General features: G+C 41.7%; 1 protein-coding gene across 11 annotated transcripts in view; it reads right to left on the bottom strand.

Annotated features, from left to right (window-relative positions):
- Nucleotides 1-23433, bottom strand: part of LOC126284563 (uncharacterized) — a 335286-nt gene that overhangs the window by 209367 nt on the left and 102486 nt on the right. For 2 of the 11 annotated variants that reach the window (XR_007551504.1, XR_007551502.1), the window contains exons 2-3: nt 13757-13843; nt 289-425 (exon numbers count right to left, since the gene is read on the bottom strand). The exons of 6 other annotated variants lie outside the window; for them this stretch is intronic. The gene's annotated coding sequence lies outside the window, so the exon portion shown is untranslated. The remainder of the gene's footprint in view (nt 1-288; nt 426-13756; nt 13844-23433) is intronic. 3 more of the 11 variants (XR_007551508.1, XR_007551503.1, XR_007551507.1) reach the window with 2 other exon arrangements.

Raw genomic sequence — 23433 nt, 5'->3', positions numbered from 1 at the left:
AGTCTGGAAGTTACAACGGTTATTAATGTGACAGCACTTGACATTTTCAATGGATTATCTCGCGCTTACGTTAACTTCTGATCTTGCACTGTTAATATCATATGAAATGTATTCGAGGAATTTCATTACTCTAGGTCAATTTTTTTTTGGTGTCGTGACGTTTTCTTCCGTCAGAGTATTTAAATTTTCCTGCGAGTATGGGACACAACGTTCTCAATGGATAAGGATTATAGTCCACCCTACTCCTAAAAAGAAAAACCCACAGGCACAGAGTGATAAACTAATTACCAGAAAAGCCCAAAACGCTGGATTATACACTTCGGTAATGTTATTCCCCAGGAATAACGGCTTGCCTCTTACTCTGGGCGCTGAGGCAGGATATGGCGCTTGTCGACGGTGACGGGGCAGGTTCCTTCCATGGTATCCTGTGCAGAAAAGTTGAGTTAGTTACTGCTGAGTATTGTCCTGGAAGTAAAGCTGTTTACAATCGTCGTTTCTTTCAGATATCCGATGGCGTGGTAATCCACTTACAAATTCTGAAAGCGTGAACTAGAGTCAGCTATATTCTACCAGCTTAGTTTAGTGTTTGTTTCTGCTGCAGGCAACCACACGCCGAAATCTACATTATTTTCTGTTACTTTTGTGAGCGTCGTTGCGGTTCTGTCAATTAAGGTAACACCTCTTGGAAAGTGCGTTTTGATTAGCTTACGATGTTACCGCAATGAAGTGTAATTTTTGATTCTGGACTTTGCGTTTTCTTTCTCCATGTGAACTGCCCGAAGTATCAGTTTATCTGCCTGGTGTTTTGTGCTATCAGTTGGCTATTGAGATCTCTGAATTTGCGGAATCTCCCTGATAACATCTACTGATAGCCTATATCAGGGATTCAATTAGTTCACAGAGATCACTCACGGAGAATGAATTACGCACTTCATTCTGGCGGAAATGGGACTTTGCCCCCTTGTTTTTCTGTTTAAAAGTTTAAGGAGCCGCGACTGAACAAGGATGTACTGATTGTAATCAGCTCCACCATTGTTGCTTATATTGTCACTCGATCAAGTTTGTATCTGTTTGGATTGACCGAGAACTTTTGGTTCATTGTTTCTCTATGTTTATTTAAGTGTTGCCTTTTGTTGGCAAGAGTCTACGATGATTACTACGTTGTGATTTCACATTGCACGTTGTTTACCGTCAAATACTGAAGTGTAGCAGTGAGGAAAAACGTATGTTCGTCATTGCGGTTCGTCCGGATAAGCTATGGTTAGTGCCGTCTTAGAATAACAGGGTTATTGAACGATCTTTGTAAGTGACATCTTACGACAAACGGCCTTACATGTAAGGGACGAATAGGTGAAGAGTCTGTTAGGTTGTAGTTTCGTGAATTTCCACTAGTATATCTATTAATTCATAGCGACCATTACTACTAACCAGGCGCATGGTAATACCTGTAAAGTGTGCAACTGATTCTGCTATTGTTTGTGTTAGCTGGTGGCTGTGCTAACCATTTAATCCGTGTAATAATCGATACCACCAGGCTTGGGACTTCCATCCACCGTCAGTGGTTCTTAGGCCCGTGGTGTCCCTGATGCCGAAGCCACATTGGTCGATGGGGGTGAAGATCTGAGGTCTAGAAAAGGGTTCACTCTATAGACGTTGGACGGTCTACATTTCCGTCAAATTCGGAAGACCCAAAATTGGTGTTTATGAAGTTCGAAATTGAAGGATTGAATGAAAAAATTGTTTCCCCACAACTGAATCCCAGTCACAAATTGCCATGGCTCCTCTCCCCAGTAACATCGCTCTGCTCACCAATGGTAGCTGCAGAGCTGCTGGGTGGTACCGCGGGAATGGGGTGGGTTTGGCCTGAGACACTGCATGCTAACTCGCTGTAAAGTTGGTCTTTGTGTTTCTGGACGTGTGGTCCATCTGTTCGTGAACCCCTGTTGCTGTTGGTAGATGAACTGCTCGGCAAGCTGCGTGTCAGGGTCGGTAGCAGTGACGGTACCATGGCTGTCCAGCTCCACTTATTAAAATACCTGACAGTGGTAGCAAATACAAACCCAGAGGGGTTGGCAAAAGGTGCGATTTGAGAGCTGTGGAGCGCTGTTGCTTTTGTATGCTGCCAGTAACCAGATCTACGCCTGTAAAGAGTTAATTGATAGATTTTCACTGCCGTCACGACAGCAGTGCAACAGCGTACGCTTAAAACTAGACGAACACGTTGTTAAAATAGATGGCATTATTTAACCATTGATAGCAGAGGACGGAAAAGTTAACATACAGAAAACCGTCGGGTAAATATGAACGCATATGGGACGGTACAGGTGAATTGCTGGGTACGGCAGAGAATTTGAATTTTGATGAACCGTGTGGATAATATAGTTAAAATGTTTGCCGAAATCACCAAACTCTTTCAGGATTTTCTTAAAATGCGATTATCACCACAGTTGAATTTTTTTATGTATTGTAAGATCTCGAGGATAAGAATGACGGAGTTTAAGATCAGGAATTGTTAAAGAAGTAGTACATTCTCCATGTGGTAAATAACCAGGTTTGAGTGTAACTGCCGGGGATTATATTCGTATGGTTAAACGAAGTGTGAGAGCCCTGAATTTTAGGTGTAGTAATGACAAGTGTTTATCCTATTCTGAGCATTTAAGTCCGAACAATGACGAAGAGCAGCATTGTGTTCCAAGCCGGCGACTTCTGAAGAGCCAGATCGACTGGTCATAAACATTCAGTGTCCTATGTATACTGACCAAAGACGAAAGGTTAACTGTCGAGCAACTCCCAAGGAAAAGATCACAGCCCCACAGCGCTATTAGTATTTGGTGTGAAACTATTTCGGTGTGACAAAAAAGGCCACATTAGCGGCTGTGGTAATCCGTCCATAATAACTAGTGATTGTTGTCAATTAAAGAACGGAGAGTTGGGACGGGTAGCTTGTGACCAACGAACAGCGGGCGTCATCAATAAGCCTGTACGTAAATTACAATTTTTCTGTTGTCATATTAATAACGAGCTAGTATGTGCGCTTTTAGATTCGGTGGTAGTGGTATTGGTTACTGAAGATATTACATGGAAGAATTGGTTTCAGGTAATCGAGAACCGCGTGGTAGATGCTATCATTGGAATCAAGGATGTTGTACAGACAGGATTAATTCGCAGTTGGTCAGATCGCTGTGTTGAATTCAAGATAAGGCAAGCAAGCATTTTTCGTTTCTTTGTCATTCGACAGCCGCATGTATAATAGCCAAGTTCTGGAGCCGGAACTTCAGCGCACTGATTAAGATGAAAGGCAAAATTTGCAACATTTGCCAAGTAACGGTCGACCGATTATTCAAAGACTTTGTGATAAATTTACTTATGAATCTACTGGGTAATTAAGTCTTACACACCTGATTAGGTACTTAATTCAAGTACTGGTTCTATACTAGGTAGGAAGCCCCTTTACCGGTTGACGTAAGTGGAACATGTGGTAGAAAGAAAATTGAGTGAGGCGTCATTTCTTCCTCGTAACCATCCTATTCAGTCCCGATATTTACTGTGGATAAGGCACAAAGTGGAGTTCGAATAGTCACTGACTGACTACTGCTAACTCAAGAAGAAAGTTATTTTTCATTCGGTTCTTCTTGGTTATCTCCGCTCATGGTTTCCTTAGTTCAAGGGCATCATGTTTTTACAACTCTGGACATGAATCAAGAGTACCATCACATAAATGTAGATGAAGCCTTTAAGAGAAGATTTAGTTTGCATGTGTATCTGTACGTTTTTTAGTGCATGTAGAATTTGTAGAGGGCATGACAATAGACACTGAGAGAGTAAACTCAATAATAAATTCTCCTCGACTATCAGACAGGAAACAAGGAGTATGCTTTGTCCAGACGACTACCTTTTTCTAGAAATTTGTACCGGGTGTAAGACAAAGGTGATGACTCTTAACCAGTCACAAAGGTAGATAGTTCTGCAGAAAGTGGCCTTCGTAGGTCTGACGTAAGTATTGCCTTCGGGCCCATGTTGTCATTATCAGGTTTTCAAAAAGTTTTACTGTTCAGACTAATGTATCTCTGCTGCATTAGGTGCAGTATTGCTTGAATAACATGAGAATGGGTGTAAGCCAGTTTCTTTCGCTTCTCGTTCATTAAATCACACAGAAAAAAAGTATTCCACTTACGAACTGGAGGCATTAACACGGTTATTTCCACTTGAAAATTATAATGCATGTCTTGAACCCACAACCTTGATATTGGAAACTGTCACTGAAGCCCTTAGTTGGATATTATGCTACCCACGATGAGTGTTGAGGAGATACAGATGGGAAATCCGAAAATTTGCCTTCAAATATCTAGTAAGGCATACGTACGGTATCGATAACATCAAGGTTGATACACCTTGTAGAATGTTCGGACCTCAAGATCAACACGATCACGAACTGTTACCTATAGATAAGTCTAAACTGGTAAGTGTTGTCAGCGCTACAGTGTCAGAAGTCCCCACACTCAATGATGGAATAGAGAAGTGTCGCATAGGGAATGCAGAATAAACGGGGTTAAAGGGAGATTAAACCTTGGAGAGAATAGTTACCTATTTTCCTAAAGTAGGAGAATCCTTGTTGTCAGTCTAGGTATGGTAAATGTAAGGTGGTTGTTGCAGTAGGGGTACGGACTGTCGTTTTACAATACATTAACTGGTAGATGCGGACCTCGGGGAGGATCAGTTTGGATTCCGTCGAAATGTTGGAACACGTGAGGCAATACTGACCTTACGACTTACCTTAGAAGAAAGATTAAGAAAAGGCAAACCTACGTTTCTAGCGTTTGTAGACTTAGAGAAAGCTTTTGACAATGTTGACTGGAATACTCTTTTTCAAATTCTAAAGGTGGCAGGGGTAAAATACAGGGAGCGAAAGGCTATTTACAATTTGTACAGAAACCAGATGGCAGTCATAAGAGTCGAGGGGTATGAAAGGGAAGCAGTGGTTGGGAAGGGAGTGAGACAGGGTTGTAGCCTCTCCCCGATGTTATTCAATCTGTATATTGAGCAGGCAGTGGGGGAGACAAAAGAAAAATTTGGAGTAGGTATTAAAATTCATGGAGACGAAGTAAAAACTTTGAGGTTCGCCGATGACATTGTAATTCCGTCAGAGACGGCAAAGGACTTGGAAGAGCAGTTGAACGGAATGGACAGTGTCTTGAAAGGAGGATATAAGATGAACATCAACAAAAGCAAAACGAGGATAATGGAATGTAGTCCAATTAAATCGGGTGATGCTGAGGGAATTAGATTAGGAAATGAGACACTTAAAGTAGTAAAGGAGTTTTGCTATTTAGGAAGTAAAATAACTGATGTTGGTCGAAGTAGAGAGGATATAAAATGTAGACTGGCAATGGCAAGGAAAGCGTTTCTGAAGAAGAGAAATTTGTTAACATCGAATATAGATTTAAGTGTCAGGAAGTCATTTCTGAAAATATTTGTTTGGAGTGTAGCCATGTATGGAAGTGAAACATGGACGATAACTAGTTTGGACAAGAAGAGAATAGAAGCTTTCGAAATGTGGTGCTACAGAAGAATACTGAAGATAAGGTGGATAGATCACGTAACTAATGAGGAGGTATTGAATAGGATTGGGGAGAAGAGAAGTTTGTGGCACAACTTGACTAGAAGAAGGGATCGGTTGGTAGGACATGTTTTGAGGCATCAAGGGATCACAAATTTAGCATTGGAGGGCAGTGTGGAGGGTAAAAATCGTAGAGGGAGACCGAGAGATGATTACACTAAGCAGATTCAGAAGGATGTAGGTAGCAGTAGGTACTGGGAGATGAAGAAGCTTGCACAGGATAGAGTAGTATGGAGAGCTGCATCAAACCAGTCTCAGGACTGAAGACCGCAACAACAACAACAATTTATCGTCGGTATTTATAAAACTACCAAAGTAGTCATGGAGCACGTTATTGGGCCAGAGGTGACGCAGATGTTACGAATTTCGCAAGCAGCTGCTAAAACTGTGTAATGAGTAAACCAGCGCAGAATACTTATGCGGGGTGTTTGACCTGTAGACCGGTGGAGAAAACCACAAATTGGTTATCCAATGATTTTATAGGCTGCTTGCAGTGATCGAAATTTGTACACCAGTATGTATTCATAGCAGCGGATACCTTTTCCATATTCATGCGTTTTTTCCAAGATGAACAGTCATGGATAACCACAAATCTGAACTATTCTTAATTGAACTGCTTGTCTTGGCGTTATATCACAACATTTGATAAGTCTGTATTAGTATAATTAATGAAAGGAAACTTAAGTACTCTCTTATGAATAGTACAGAACTCTAACTATAGTGAATCCCATTTTCATAAAACAACAAAAGTTTAGTAAAATCAAACACATATATCACAACATATAATAATTCTGTATTAGTACAACGAATTTAAGGGAACTTAAGTACTCCCTTATGAATAGTACTGAACTGTAACTTCAGTGAATCCGATTTTTATGAAACAACAAATGTTTCGCAAAATAAAACACAAATAGCCTTGAAGCACAAATGATGATTTCGTGAAAACGCCCAACTGGTTGCGAGTCCTGGGGAACATCTGCAGATGCTTAATCTGTGTACATCATTTTTCGACCTAGGTTATAATTTTCCTATAAAGTTTACAGAGATTAGGACAAAGTAGCACATTGTGACTACAATTTTTACAGAACTAAGACAACATGAAAAATTACTTAATATTTTCAGTCGTCGTTACATGTTTTTAAGTAAAATATGAGCAGACGTATTAACATAAATATACATACCCTTAGTCCAACAGCACATTTCTAAAAACAATTCAGAGTAAATCAAGGAATATCAAATTGTTAACATATTTTAACCGTTTCAAATAGGTATTGATCGCGTTTATGCAGGTGTACAAAATTTATGACATTTATCCGAGATTGCAAAATCTTTGTGACATTAGTTGCAGTGGATGTACGCGAATAAAAATGTAAAGACGTTACCATTCTACACACAAACACACACACACACACACACACATACTGAGAAGTTATTTCTAAGAAGGTAAAAGTTATTACATTAGTAGTAACACATAGATGTCGTCGTAAAATATTTATTTGTATAGATATCAGGTGTAACTGAGTACGCGAAAGAACTTGCCCCCCTTCTAAAAGCCGGGTACCGCAAGTCTCTAGAGGAACGGAAGGTTCCAAATGATTGGAAAAGAGCACAGGTAGACCCAGTCTTCAAGAAGGGTCGTCGAGCAGATGCGCAAAACTATAGTCCTATAACTCTGACGTCGATCTCCTGTAGTATTTTAGAACATGTTTTTTACTCGAGTATCATGTCGTTTTTGGAAACCCAGAATCTACCCTGTAGGAATCAATATAGGAAACAGCGATCGTGTGAGACCCAACACGCCTTATTTGTTCATGAGACCCTGAAAATATTAGATACAGGCTCGCAGGTAGATCCTATTTTTCTTGACTTCCGGATGACGTTCGATACAGTTCCGCACTGTCGCCTGATAAACAAAGTAAGAGCCTATGGAATATCAGACCAGATGTGTGGCTGGATTGAAGAGTTTTTAGCAAACAGAACACAGCATGTTGTTATCAATGGAAAGACTCTACAGACGTTAAAGTAACCTCTGGCGTGCCACAGGGGAGTGTTATGGGACAATTGATTTTCACAATATATATAAATGACCTAGTAGATAGTGTCGGAAGTTCCATGCGCGTTTTCGCGGATGATGCTGTAGTATACAGAGAAGTTGCACATTAGGAAATTGTAGCGAAATGCAGGAAGATCTGCAGCGGATAGGCACTTGGTGCAGGGAGTGGCAACTGACCCTTAACATAGACAAATGTAATGTATTGCGAATACATAGAGAGACGGATCCTTTATTGTGTGGTTATATTAATGCGGAACAAACACTGGTAGCAGTTACTTCTGTAAAATATCTGGGAGTGTGCGTGCGGAACGATTTGAAGTGGAATGATCATATAAAATAATTTGTTGGTAAGTCGGGTACCAGGTTGAGATTCATTAGGAGAGTCCTTAGAAAATGTAGTCCATCAACAAAGGAGGTTACTTACAAAACACTCATTCGACCTATACTTCAGTTTTGTTCAAAAGTGTGGGGTTCGTACCAGGTCGGGTTGACGGAGGAGATAGAGAAGATCCTAAAAAGAGCGGCGCGTTTCGTCACAGGGTTATTTGGTAACCGTGATAGCGTTACGGAGATGTTTAACAAACTCAAGTTGCAGACTCTGCAAGAGAGGCGCTCTGCATCGTGGTGTAGCTTGCTCGCCAGGTTTCGAGAGGGTGCGTTTCTGGATGAGGAATCGAATATATTGCTTCCCCCTACTTATACCTCCCGATGAGATAACGTATGTAAAATGAGGGAGGTTAGAGCGCGCATGGAGGCTTTCAGACAGTCGTTCGTCCCGCGAACCATAAGCGACTGGAACAGGAAATGGAGGTAATGACAGTGGCACTTTAAGTGCCCTCCGCTACACACCATTGGGTGGCTTGCGGAATATAAATGTAGATGTAGATGCAGATGTAGCTGTACGGTTAGAAATGGGGCAGCTATTAATTAATTGGCTCCTTAGGGATAAATATTATAAAATTTCATTAAAATCCGTCGAAGTTAAATGTACTTTGTTCGTTTAACATATTTTAGGAAGATTTTAGTTCGTGTAAGATTATCTTTATAGTATTTCTAGTTGGTTATACTTTCTAACATTATGTTCTATGTGGTCTACCGTTAGGCTGCTGCACATGTCACTTCCTCTGTGTTTTTAAGGTACATGTCGTTGGTTACATGGTTGAGTCAAAAAGCATCAGTTAATTACTCGTAATTGTACAGAAAGTTCTTTCTGCTTCGCCTAGCAGGTGGTGTTCAAGTTTGTTGCTTTGGAGAAATTTATTTTTATATTGGTTTCTCTAAGTAGTTTTTTTGTGATTTTGGGTTAAAATAGGGTAATGCTTGTGAAAGTTTGCGCTGGCGGTTAGTTTTTCTAATTAGTTTTTCTATTACTGACGTCAGCTTGTATTTTGCTGGGTAGTTCATCCATTGCTTTTACGGAATACACAATATTTGCTGCAATTACTTTAAGTTTTCTATCTATTGTTTTAATGTTTTATGTTTTAAAGGCTGACAAAGGAAACTCCACAGTTGTACTCTACAAAAATAAATAGATTACTAAAATACTTATTTTTTTTCTCAGAACACAATACTGGACTGAACCATTATCCAACCACTAAATTACAGGTAAAAATTAAACCAAATGCCTAACCAACGTAGCGTCCCAAAATCCAATAAAGAAATAAAAATGGCATATCAATGAAGTGGATTGCTCCCACACTCATTGAGTAACTGAAAATCTACGTGCTGAACTCCACAATTCCGAGGATAGCAACAGCCGACAAGTGCGAGAATTTCCACACAAGCAGCTTAAAAGTTCATGCGAGCAATTGGTGACAGTAAGAATTTACAGAATAATGGAAGAGAAATTCGACTATGTGTCAGATGTCGATCAGTTTGGCTTCAGGAAAGGCAGAAGCACCAGAGAGGCAACTCACAATTACCCTGCGGTTGATAGTGGATGCAAGACTGAAGAAAAGTCAAGACATGTTCATAGGATTTATCGACCAGGAAAAAGCGTTCGACAATTTAAAATTGTGCAAAATGTTCGAAATTCTGAGAAAAATACAGCTGAGCTAAAGGGAAAGATGGATAACATACAACATGTAAAGACACTAAAACAGTACACTGAGACTGGAAGAGAAGTGCTCGCGCTATTCGTCCACGAGACTCAGAGGGATGGTGGATGACATCGGAAGTGCACTGAGGCTTTTTGCAGATGATGCTGTGGTGTATCGAGAGGTTGCAACAATGGAAAATTGTACTGAGGATCTGCAGCGAATTGACGGATGGTGCAGGGAATGGCAATTGAATCTCGATGTAGACAAGTGGTATGTGCTGAGAATACATAGAAAGGTAGATCCCTTATCATTTAACTACAAAATAGCAGGTCAGTAACTGGAAGCAATTAATTCCATAAATTATCTGAGAGTACGCATTAGGAATGATTTAAAATAGAATGATCATATAAAGTTGATCGTCGGTAAAGCAGATGCCAGACTGAGATTCATTGGAAGAATCCTAAGGAAATGCAATCCGAAAACAAAGGAAGAAGGTTACAGTACGCTTGTTCTCCCACTGCTTGAATACTGCTCAGCATTGTGGGATCCGTACCAGGAATGGTTGATAGAAGAGATAGAGAAGATCCAACGGAGAGCAGCGCGCTTCGTTACAAGATTATTTAGTAATAGCGAAAGTGTTCCGGAGATGATAGATAAACTCCAGTGGACGACTCTGCAGGAGAGACGCACAGTAGCTCGGTACGGGCATTTGTTAAGGTTTCGAGAACATACCTTCACTGAAGATTCAAGCAGTATATGGCTCCCTTCTACGCATATATCGCGAAGAGACCATGAGGATAAACTCAGAGAGATTAGAGCCCACACAGAAGCATACCGACAATCCTCCTTTCCACGAACAATACGAGACTGGAATAGAAGGGAGAACCGATAGAGGTACTCAAGGTGTCCTCCGCCACACACCGTCAGGTGGCTTGCGGAGTATGGTCGTAGATGTAGATGTAGATGTAGATGGTTAAAAACGGCGTAACATAGGAACGCAATCTTTCGCCCCTACTGTTCCTTCTATACATCGAGAAGTAATGACGGAAATCAGAGAGGACCGGGCGAGGTAGCCGAGCCTTTCTAGACGCTTCAGTCTGGAACCGCGCAATCGCTACGGTCACAGGTTCAAATCATGCCTCGGACGTCGATGTGTGATGTCCTTAGGTTAGCTAAGTTTAAGTAGTTCAAAATTCCAGGGGACCGATGACCTCAGATGTGAAGTCCCATAATGATCTGAGCCATATGAACCATTTTTGAAACCAGAGAACTGTTAAAAGTTGTGATTAAAATTTAAGGAGAAAGGATGTCAATGGTAAGATTTGCAGATGACACATCTATCCTCTGCGTAAGTGAAAGAGAATTACAGGATCTAATGAATGGAGTAGACGGCGTACTCATATAGAATATGGATTGAAACTAAATCGAAGAAAGATACAAGGAATGAGAAGAACCATAACTGAGAACAGCGAGAAATTTATTAACTGAAATGGTGATCATTAAGTACATTAAGTAACACCTAGGCATCAAAGAAAGCCATGACGGACGGAGCAAGGAAGACATAAAAAGCAGAGGAGAAGTGGACAATAGAATTGTACTTGTATCAAACATTAGCTTCAATTTGAGGAAGGAATTTCTGAAAATTTACTTCGAAGCACATCATTGTATGGCAGTGAAGTCTGGCCGTGGAAAAACCGGAATGGAAAAACTAGTAGAAGCCGACCTCGGGGAAGCATTTGTAGACTTAGAGAAAGCTTTTGACAATGTTGGCAGGAATACTCTCTTTAATATACTGAAGGTGCAGGGGTAAAATACAGGGAGCGAATGGCTATTTAGAATTTGTAAGATACCAGATGCCAGAGTCGAGGGACACGAAAGGGATGCAGTGGTTGGGAAGGGAGTGAGGCAGGGTTGTAGCCTCTCCCCGATGTTGTTCAATCTGTATATTGAGCAATCAGTGAAGGAAACAAAAGAAAAAAAACGGAGTAGGTGTTAAAATCCACGGAGAAAAAATAAAAACTATGAGGGTTGCCGATGACATTGTAATTGTGTCAGAGACAGCAAAGGACTTGGAAGAGCAGTTGAACGGAAAGGATAGTGTCATGAAAGGAGGATATAAGATGAACATAAACAAAAGCAAAACGAGGATAATGGAATGTAGTCGAATTAAGTCGGGTGACGCTGAGGGATTTAGATTAGGAAATCAGACACTTAAAGTAGTAAATGAGTTTTGCTATTTGGGGATCAAAATAACTGATGATGGTCGAAGTAGAGAGGATATAAAATGTAGACTGGCAATGGCAAGGAAAGTGTTTCTGAAGAAGAGAGATTTGTTAACATCGAGTATAGATTTAAGTAGCTGGAAGTCGTTTCAGAAAGTATTTTATGGAATGTAGCCATGTATGTAAGTGAAACATGGACGATAAATAGTTTTGACAAGAAGAGAATTGAAGCTTTTGATATGTGGTGCTACAGAAGAATGCTGAAGATTAGATGGGTAGATCACATATTTAATGAGGAGGTATTGAATAGGATTGGGGAGAAGAGAAAATTGTGGCACAACTTGACTATAAGAAGGGATCGGTTAGTAGGACATGTTATGAGGCATCAAGGGATCACCAATTTAGTACTGGAGGGCAGCGTAGAGGGTAAAAATCGTAGAGGGAGACCAAGAGATGAATACACTAAGCAGATTCAGAAGGATGTAGGTTGCTGTAGTTACTGGTAGATGAAGAAGCTTGTACAGGATAGCCGGCCGCGGTGGTCTCGCGGTTCTAGGCGCGCAGTCCGGAACCGTGCGGCTGCTACGATCGCAGGTTCGAATCCTGCCTCGTGCATGGATGTGTGTGATGTCCTTAGGTTAGTTAGGTTTAAGTAGATCTAAGTTCAAGGGGACTGATGACCTAAGCAGTTCCGTCCCAAAGTGCTCAGAGCCATTTGAATCATTTTGTACAGAATAGAGTAGCATGTAGAGATGCATCAAAACAGTCTTAGGACTGAAGACCACAACAACAACAAGAGAATCGAACCATTTGAGATGGGGTGCTACCGAAGAACGTTGCAAATTTGGTTGACGGATCAGGTAAGAAATGAGCAGGTTCCTCGAAATATAAACGAGGAAGGGTACATATGGAAAATAACTACAGTAAGAAGGTGTAGGATGACAGGACATCCGTTAAGCTATCGAGGAAAACAGAGAGTGAAATACACCCAGGCGGTAAATTGTGAGGTAAGGTGACGGGACGGGAACGTTAAGCGTAGGAGAGGTATCTGTGGTAGGCCGCTTCAATGCAGCAGGAAGACTGACGGCTAAGAAATTGTCTGCTCACAGTGTAGTTGAAAGACGTTTAACCACAACTGCTAACAGTAAATAATTTTTGGATATTGTCTTGGCTTCGTAAAAAATTTAGTCACAATGTACTATTTTATAATATACCTATGCAATCGGCACAGGACACATTGCAACATAAAATCAAAATATGATGGCGACTGATGAAGCAACTGAAAAGGGGCACTGGGGCTCTAAATGCATCAAGCGTTGATGTAAGATCACGTCTTGTGACAGAGGGGGGTTTGTGTTTTATTTTACGAGTGTAATACAGTCACAGAAGGAAGACTCAGTTTCCTCATTAGCAAATATAGTTTCACAATCTGGTATCAACATTTGTTTCTAGGGCGCTTATTTATGTTCCAGAGGCACTGAAAATTTTATTTAATTAATAATCATGCTCAAATAGTAAGGATTAACATAAAATCATCCCTTAAAAATACAATATTAGCTTAAAAGCAAATAAACATATGTAACTTTTCATTCTAAAAATGCGCCCATGGGAATGCATTTAAAATGTACCAGTAAATATTTGAGACTACCACAAGCATCAACAAATTTCCGGACATATTAATGGTAAAAATGTAGCAACCAAGAACTGTAAAGAATATGGCATAAAAAATTTCATAACTTTTGGAATGCGGTGTTACACTCTATTAATTTAAAAATATTTGGTTAAGCATTCTTTTTTCAGACACGTGTATTGATAATATACAAACCAGACTGTAGTTTGTCTTCTGTAACAGGAGACCCTCCTGCCAGCCCTAGGCACTCCTCGGGACATATCACCTGTGCGGAGATGTCCACTGTGCAAAAGAAATATTTTATTGTTTCAATATGTCATACAACACCATTGCACCAGTAATTCATCATTCACACCAGTCTGTATAAAATTAATTCAATGTAATTTGAGGTGTGAACAGGAACTTACTAGGAGACACTCTCTCAACAATATAGCTAAGAAGATTGAGTACTCGTAACATTGTGAGATTGTTGCTGTTACATCCCACGCATCTCACTGTATACAATAAAGTGTTACAGATGTAGCTGCAACGAAAGTTTGACAATACAGAATGTACGGTAAGATATCAGCACCAGAACCCTGAGGACATGCAGCAGAAATTATCTTCGTGACAGTCCAAAGAGGAGTTCATACAGGATGATTTACGAAGATATGGAAATATTTTAATATGTTATCCAGCCAGTACAACTCAAGAAAAAAGTTCACATGAAGATAGGTCCGCATATGTTTAGTTTCGGAGTTATGGGTAATAAATGCTTTTCCGCGAAAGCTAGCAACTTCGTTAATATGAAGCCATTGCAAAACTGTAGGAGGTGAAAGTACGATTTCAATTTTGTTGTTGTTGTTGTTGTTGTTATTGGTCTGGTGCATCTAATGAAACATGTCCCAGACGTCTATCCGCAGTGGTTTTCCAGAACATCCAACATGAATGCACGCGTACTATGGTATTAATCATTGCAGATTATCTGACACAATCACACAGTTTCAGTTCACGTCATTAGCATCATTTCTCCAAATTATTTCTCTACTACGTCTGTTGAAAGCGTTGCTCAGTGTCTGGAGTTTAAAAAAATGGCCCAAGTAGTTAATAAATTAAAATTTTACTAAATTACGTCTTTGCTTCTTTGCGTGTTCTGAAAAACTACTGCAGATACACGTCTGGTACATGTTTTATTAGAACCACCGGATCAATAACAACAAAATAATTGCAAATCGTGCTTTATTTTAAACTGTTATAGATTTGCGATGGATTCAAATTTGCGAAGTTGCTAAATTTCAGACAAATTTTTTTTTAGCCGTAACTCCGTTACTAATCATTTGCGAACGTAGATTTATCAGAAGATCTTTTCTTTTGTTTTACTTATAAAATAACATATTAAAATATTCGTATATCTTCCTGAATTTCCCTATAGAAATATAAAGGTTCCAAACAAACATTGCTTACAAGAAAGTTGCAAAATTCGTGAGCATCTGGCTTATGCCTCCATACGACAAACATTCTATTCAGTATAACAATACGAGCCCCGCGTCCTTTTAAAGGATTTCTGTAACTTGGGTGAAAGGTAGAAAAAATCATTAGCTGTATATCACAACATAGTTGGTAAACTTGTACAACTTCTGCTACAGTGATCAGTCCGGATTTCCTAAGAATCAAGACACCATGGGAACCTAAAATATGCCACTGGCAAACATGCGGCTACAATAGGGACACTGCATGAGTTCGGCAAAGCATTTGATGCACAAGAAAGTGGTATAATGCCCCGAAAACACGCGACAGCTAATTTTTTGGATAGTGTGCTGTAGTTACGTGAGAGTTTCGTGAGAAACAGAACCCTGCGTACTGTGTGTGTGAAGGTGATCCGTCCTGGGAGCATGTTCTATTCAGAGTGCCAAGGGGTTCAATCCTAGGCTCACTAGTGGTTCTCTTCTACGTCGGGGACATCTAACTCATTCTGACATCCTGTAAATATCATTTCTGTGCCGACGAGCACCACCTTTAAGTAAGAGATACGCCATTTACATCTACGTGGCTACTCTGCAGTTAAAATTCAGGTGGCACATAGAGGGTTCTTCGTACCACATTCAGACTATTCCTCTACCGTTCCACTCCCTAACAGTTCGTTAGAAAAATAAACATTTACATACTTCTGTAGCTGCTTTGCTTTATTAAGATGGTCATTTCTCCCTACTTCGGTACGTGACAGTAAATGACTTTCACATTAAGGGAAAATATTGTTGACTGAAATTTCGTGAAAATATTTCGTCGCAGTAAAAATCGACTTTTGTTTAATGACTTTAAAAGGACGTAGAAACGCACTGTAAACAATCTCTTTAGTAGAAATGTTATATCTTCTACGTCTTAGTTAAACGCAGTCTATGTGTTGTCTTCCCCATAACATTGTCTATCTGGTCTTTCCAATTTAAGTTGCCTTTAACAGTAATTCACAGATATTTAGTTCAAATGAGAGCCTTTAAATTTGCGTAATTTCTTGTGTAACCGAAATCTAATGCCTTTCTTTTCTTAACCATTTGGATGACTTTATAGTTTATCTCTTCCGAGAAAATTGTCGCTTCTCGCACAATACAGACACAGTGTCTGTTTTGGAATTGGTTTTGATCTTCTGACGACTTCACTACAGAGCAAACAAAGGCATCATCTACAAACAGTCCATCAGGGCTACATAGATTGCCTCCTGAAAATTTTACATAGGTTAGGGAGAGCAGAGAGACCGTAACTTTTCTTTTGGGAATGCCAGATAATAGTTCTGTTTTATAAAAACAGGATGTGATTGTCTTCGTAGGGTTGACTCTATCGTTACTGAAGAAATGGAGGAAGATTGGATTTGAACACCTACATTTTACTCGATGATTTTCTGTATATTACTACGAACTGTGACCTATTTTACAGGAACCCATGAGTCTAGTCGCGTAGCTGAAGTGAACTTTATAGACAGCAATTGATTAGAAGTCTCTTTGAAGGAACGGTGTCCAATGCCTCCTGTAGGCCTAGAAGTATGGAATGAGCTTGAGATCCCCCGTCGTTATCACTCATTATTTCTTGAGAATTAAGAGCTATTTGTGTTTCACAAATACGACTCACACCAGAATGCTAATCGCTTTACCTGACTTCACATATGTGAACCCGTGGTATGGCCCATCAACTACTCTAAAGTCAAGCATCTGTACTTCACTAATCCATAAAGAAGGATAAGGCTCCCAAGGCTGCTGAGAAGCATTCATTGGAGACCCACGCCATATTAGAGAATACTTTTCCCTCCTGCTGGTCAGGGCGGCACACCCCGATGCGATCGGCGACTGGAGACATGGGCGACAGCAATCTGTTGTTCATGGCGCGCGTCCGAAAGATGCAAGTACGCGGTTTCGCATTTGGCTGATTTGGAGGCTCTCAAACCCTGGTGGATTCCAGTGTGCAGGTGGACCCGTTTGCTGTCCTGCCAAACCAATTTCACTCCATAACACAACTACACGTGACGGAATATGTGAAATGTTTAGACTGCTGAGTCAAAACAAGTAAGTGCACCCACGCGCCACTGGTTGTGTGCGTGATGCTAGAAAGTGTACCTCAGACAGTTCAGATGATGACTGACATAGGCTCTAAGTGGCACTTAGTTATCACCTGCTGTTATTTACTAGCGAAGCGCCAGTACAAGAGTGTCCCCTTCTCTTCCTCTCAGCTTTCCTCTCCAGCTCTGTAGCCTAGCACAGTTACATGTTAGACTAGTCCCACTTTAGCCCTAGCCAATCACGAGCTGGAGCGCAGCACTTGAAGCTGGGAGACCACCTCTTGTTCCGCATACACAGATTAGACCATTTTTTTTTAAAATTAATTGGGGGAAAACGGAAAACAGATTCTGCTTCGCGGCCTGTTTCCCTCACGTTTACGCCGTAACTTTTGCTGAAGTCATGACCTAAATGGAAACACAGCACCCCATAAAAGATTGTTATCTCCCTTTTTGTGTCCATTTCGAACTTCTCTAAGAATATTTTGCAGCATAACACCGTATCAGAAGCGAAAGTGCCTGCAATCTCTCACCGTCTCCAGTCAAAGAGCCGATGAGCTGTACTAGACTACCCAGTCCATTCCATCTAAACACATTTCTCACCATTGTGGAGCTATTACCATCTTTCTAGGTGCCATGTTGAAAACTTCGTTCTGTGGCTAGGTGGGGCCCGTATCACACTCAAAATCTAGCATGAGCTCTTACGAACTGAAATTGGCACTCGTTTGACTTGACCACCACTTCCCTGTCATCTCTGGTCCAACCGATATGGTCACTAGCTCAGGTGAGACACTGGAACCTATGTCATGATGTTAGCAAAGGCACTCGGGGCGGTCGTCTGCTGTCATAGCCCTTTAACGACATCTTTTGCCGCACTGCCGTTACAGATACGTTAGTCGTACGTTTCATATTGATTGCTACGGCTATTTCACATACTGTTATTGCCTCTTAGTACTGACCAATCAAACGATGTTGCTGTCGGTCGATAAGTGAAGGCCCTCAACCACTGCCTTTTCCACCTGAAATGTGATATTTTTGGCTCACTCGGCATTCAAAAACGATCTCCCGAATGTACTTACCCCATCGTCTCGCTCCTAATGCCTTCCGCGTTCAAAGTATGCAGATTATCTTGTTGAGGCCATAATCACCTTGGGGAAATATTTTACTTGAATCACGTCAACATCTACATTATACTTGGCCAGCCACCTAATGGTGTGTGGCGGAGGGCACTTTTGGTACCACTATCTGATCTCTCCAATCTTATTCCCCTCGCAAAGAATGATTGCTGGTAAACACCTGAGCACAAATGACAGCTCCACAAACGCACTGCCCTTTTATGCCCTGTGTACCCGATACTACCGACACCTGTATGTGTGCATGTCGTTATCCCATGACGTTTGTTACCTTAGAGTAGAACCTTATCACAATCTGGTCTGCCACACGAACATCTTTCTACTTTGTTCTGCTTATCGCCATACAAACAACCGGCCACGGTAAATATTGTTTGTCTTTTTTGCAAGATTGTGGACATTAACCGTGCTTGACCGACTCATTGCTGTGTGTTTTCCAGAACATTCTCCTTTCGACTGCCCATGGTTCATGCCCATTTCAGAGGTTAGTATTTCTAGCGACTTTAATTCGTACATTTTTGCAGTATAGTTTCGTGGTTGGGCGCTATTATTATACAAGTATAATTTCTTTACCTATTGACCATGGCCACCTCCGCAAGAACTGTCAGTAAATCAGATAGCTTAACTTCAGGAGTAGCAGATGCTGCAGCTCAGAGAGGTCATGATCAGACTGATCGCCGCGCAGTAAACAAAACAGCGCACCACCGCCTGTTTCCGAACCGCCATTCCTACATTTGATTCTCCACAACTGGAATGTTTCGAGTACCACCCACAGTTCGCCTCCTACTTCACGGCGTATCACAATGAAGGTCGAGACAATCAACCATATTTTCTTGGAGCCATCCGAGTGCCAGTATACCGATTATTAGACTGAGAGTCTACCTTAAGTTGAACTAATTTTTTCAATACCGGAGTACTTTGCTAAACAGTTAAATGCGGCAGTTGAACGTTACAAATTGGTTTGCTTTCATCAACAACTCAAGTACACACAGAAGCACAGGGTAGCTGACGTCATTGCAAATACAAGTGTGAGTGTGATCGTTAGTGATGCAATGATAAAGGACACGATTACTCCAAATGGTCAACTCCTTGCATACGTGATCAGGTTCATTAGCATCTTGAACCTAGCTTAAAACAGGTTTTCGAATTAGTAGAGCGTCAGGTGTCGTATGGCAACGCAGCAGTAGACTAGCAATCTGCTGATGTTTGTGCTGTTCAAAGTAACTGTAAACCAGTTTTGGCCTTCGTTTGCGAGCTCCAGCACATTAAGTCTCGGCCAGAGCAGCACCGCAAATAATCCCACCGTTCAAGGTACCAGGTAATCGAAATTAAATCCTGCCTACGGTGTTTCACGGCACACATTTACCAGGCGTGCGCCAACCGCAATGCTAACTGCTGTCCCCGTGGCAAGAACAGCCACGTTCAGTCTTCCTGGTACTCAAAACAAATGGCATACTTGGAACAAGAGTACCATAAGGCTGCTTAGCCAAGAGTCCTGTAGTCTCCGATATACTCCATGTCTTCCAAGTAAGAATGTTAGCATCAGGAAAAGCTTCAAGGCCACCATAATCTGCTTGATTACCCCACACAACAGCAAGTGTGAACCAAGTACTACCTCCAAACACTGCTTGTACATCACAAATAAAGTTCAGATGGAGTCCACGAAATACATTCGGACCTCCAATCAATTGCTGTTTATTAAATTGACCAGCAAGGTCAATATCAATGGCTTTCAAACTGCGATACACAGGTACACTGCGCCGCCAGCGACGACGCCATGCCCGTCGCAGAGGCATTGCTGTGGCACCTTAAATTCACTTCCGGTTGCGTAACCGCAGTTGATAAGGCCGCTCACTCGCTGCGCGGCGGCCGGAAGTTGTTCGATAAGGCGTGCTGGGTTACACTGCGCCGCAGCACGGAGCGTCATTCGCTCTGCTAACGTCGAGGAGTGCGGACGCTTAGCTCTGGGTCTCGCTGGGCGTTGGCTTGCTACCTTCACTTGTGTTAAAGTGCCACAGCAATGGCTCTGCGACGTGCATGGCGTCGTCGTTGGCGGCGCAGTGTACGTGTCTATCGCAGTTTGAAGGCTATTGATATTGACCTTTCTGATCAATTTAATAAGGTCTTAGAGCCTCAATATAATAACAAACTCAAAGTCCTGCTCAGACACACAGCCGTAGGCCATCCTAGAAAATGGCCTCACGGGTAGTGAGGTCTCCTTCTCAGGGTGATTAAAATAGGTCATTAAATAATTACTTAACTTATTAGGATCATATATTGGATGGTAAGTAGGTGCGGGGACGATGGGTGGGTTCTTTGTTTTAAGTACTCTCCGCCAGTTGTGCATTATCCTATAATGCAGTACCCGCTTTAGTAGGTCCCCACTTAAATAAATACTTACATACGCATGTTAGCTCGACGTCCTCTGTAATGTCCTTCAGACATGAAAGGAACGTTCACTGCTGCGATCGTGAGCTGCAAGAATTACACTGTCCAGTCCAATAAAGGTGAGCACCTGTTTCAGCCCTGTGAGACATGCAGGAAGAGAGTCAACGAGGTTCTGAAATATATTGAAAATATATTGATATGGATGTGGGGCCACACAGACTGCAGTGCCATAAACAGTGCGCTTGGTTTCTCAGTTGAGGATACAAAGCGGGCGCCGGTCGTGGTGGCCAAGCACTTCTAGGCGCTTCAGTCGGGAGTTGAACGACCGCTAGGGTCGCAGGTTCGAATCCTACCTTGGGCATGGATGTGTGTGATGTCCTTAGGTTAGTTAGGTTTACGTAGTTCTAAGTTCTAGATAACCGATGACCTCAGATATTGAGTCCCATAGCGGTCAGAACCATTTGAACGATCTAAAGAGCGAACAGCCCAATCAAGGTAGTCCACAGATTCTCGATTGGACTTTAATAGGTTAGTTTGATTACCAGAGAGGTACAGTAAACTCATTCTTGTGCTCTTCGATCCACAAACATTCACTGCTAGATGTGTCACACGTTGTATTGTTCTGCTGGTAGACGGCGTACTATAAGGAAAAACAAACTGCACCTCAGGGTTGGACATGGTCACCTGGGTTAGATACGTAATTGTGTTAAGCAACTGTGCCTAGCTGAGGGATTTACACGAAAACCTTTCTTAGACCATAATACTCTCTTCACTGTGTCTAGTTGAGGGAGGCGTTTTACACAGTTCCCCACAGTCGTTTAATGAACAAAGTAAGAGCATACGGACTGTCAGATCAATTGTGTTATTGGATTGAGGAGTTCCTAGAAAACAGAACGCAGCATATCATTCTCAATGGAGAGAAGTCTTCCGAAGTAAGAGTGATTTCAGGTTTGCCGCAGGGGAGTGTCATAGGACCGTTGCTATTCACAATATACATAAATGACCTGGTGGATGACATCGGAAGTTCACTGAGGCTTTTTGCAGATGATACTGTGGTGTATCGAGAGGTTGCAACAATGGAAAATTGTACTGAAATGCAGGAGGATCTGCAGCTAATTGACGCATGGTGCACGGAATGACAATTGAATCTCAATGTAGACAAGTGTAATGTGATGCGAATACATAGAAAGATAGGTCCCTTATCATTTAGTTACAAAATAGGTCAGCAACTGATAGCAGTTAATTCCATAAATTATCTGGGAGTACACATTAGGAGTGATTTAAAGTGGAATGATCATATAAAGATGATCGTCGGTAAAGCAGATGCCAGACTGAGATTCATTGGAAGAATCCTAAGGAAATTTAATCCAACAACAAAGGAAGTAGGTTACCGTACGCTTGTTCGCCCACTGCTTGAATACTGTTCAGCAGTGTGGGATCCGCACCAGATAGGGTTGATAGAAGAGATAGAGAAGATCCAACGGAGAGCAGCGCGCTTCGTTACAGGATCATGTAGTAATTGCGGAAGCGTTACGGAGATGATAGATAAACTCCAGTGGAAGACTGTGCAGGAGAGACGCTCAGTAGCTCGGTACGGGCTTTTGTTAAACTTTCGAGAACATACCTTCACCGAAGAGTCAAGCAGTATATTGCTCCCTCCTACGTATATCTCGCGAAGAGACCATGAGGATAAAATCAGAGAGATTAGATCCCACACAGAAGCATACCGACAATCCTTCTTTCCATGTACAATAGGAGACTGGAATAGAAGGGAGAACCGATAGAGGTATTTGGGGTACCCTCCGCCACACAGCGTCACGTGGCTTGCGGAGTATGGATGTAGATGTAGATGTAGATTTACATGAAAACCTTTCTTAGACCATTATACTCTCTTCACTGGGTTAAACGTTTTGCTTCCAAACATATCACGCCATACATGGCAGTGGCCATCTCTCTGATGGAACATAAAACGTGATTCATCTGAAAATGCCACCTCTCGCCGCTCAGTGGAAGACCAGGTGTGCTTTGGCATGATAACGAGCAGTCAGATGGCGTACATGAACCAGTCGCCTGATGTGGACATCCTTAAGCAACAAGATTACCTCAACGTTCGTTGAGGAGATACTATCGGTAGCCCTTAGTTCATCTGGATGGTCACTTGCTGAACAGCTACATGTCTGTGCGCCCGTACACGTGTCTGCAGCTGTCGTTAACCTCTGTCGTCTATGGGCTGTGGTGGAACACAGGTGCTTCAACGCCTGTTTTGGGTAGCGCCATTATGCCACTCCCAGACAAACAGTTAACAAACCTGCCGTTCCGGAAACGCCTCCGCACTTTGCCCAAACGCCAATGGTCCTGTCCTTTTGAACGTTAGGTAAATCAGTCCATTTCCGCATTACGAAAAAGACTGCACTATCTTCCGTGTTCCCCCTGCATGCTCGAGGTTCTGACGTCAGTCTTTTGGATCAAAGGCTTACCTGAAGAAGTGGTTTTGGACACTGGACCATAAATCACATCTGTAGAATTTCAGAAGACTTCTGAGTCCAATAGCATTAAGCATATGACTAGCACTGGGTTCCAGCCACAATCCATTGGAGAAGCGGAACGCTTCATCAGGACTTTCAAGCAACAGATGCACTTTTACTCACTTCTGATATGTGAGGGCAACCTTCAAGTGCTTTTTCTCTTGTCGTACCGTTGCCAGGAGACAACGATTAATCGCTTGAAGACCTCTAGCATGGACGTCGGTATAGAACACCACCTAAACAGCTGTTTCATCAGCAGCGGTCTGCCCATCCTCTGTAGCGCTCTGAGTTTAATGAGCATGATTTGGT

The sequence above is a fragment of the Schistocerca gregaria genome, chromosome 8 (assembly GCF_023897955.1).
Source record: "Schistocerca gregaria isolate iqSchGreg1 chromosome 8, iqSchGreg1.2, whole genome shotgun sequence".
In the NCBI taxonomy this organism is placed as follows: domain Eukaryota; kingdom Metazoa; phylum Arthropoda; class Insecta; order Orthoptera; family Acrididae; genus Schistocerca; species Schistocerca gregaria.
The sequence above is the reverse complement of the archived record's forward strand: the minus strand, read 5'-3'. Positions and strand labels throughout refer to the sequence as shown.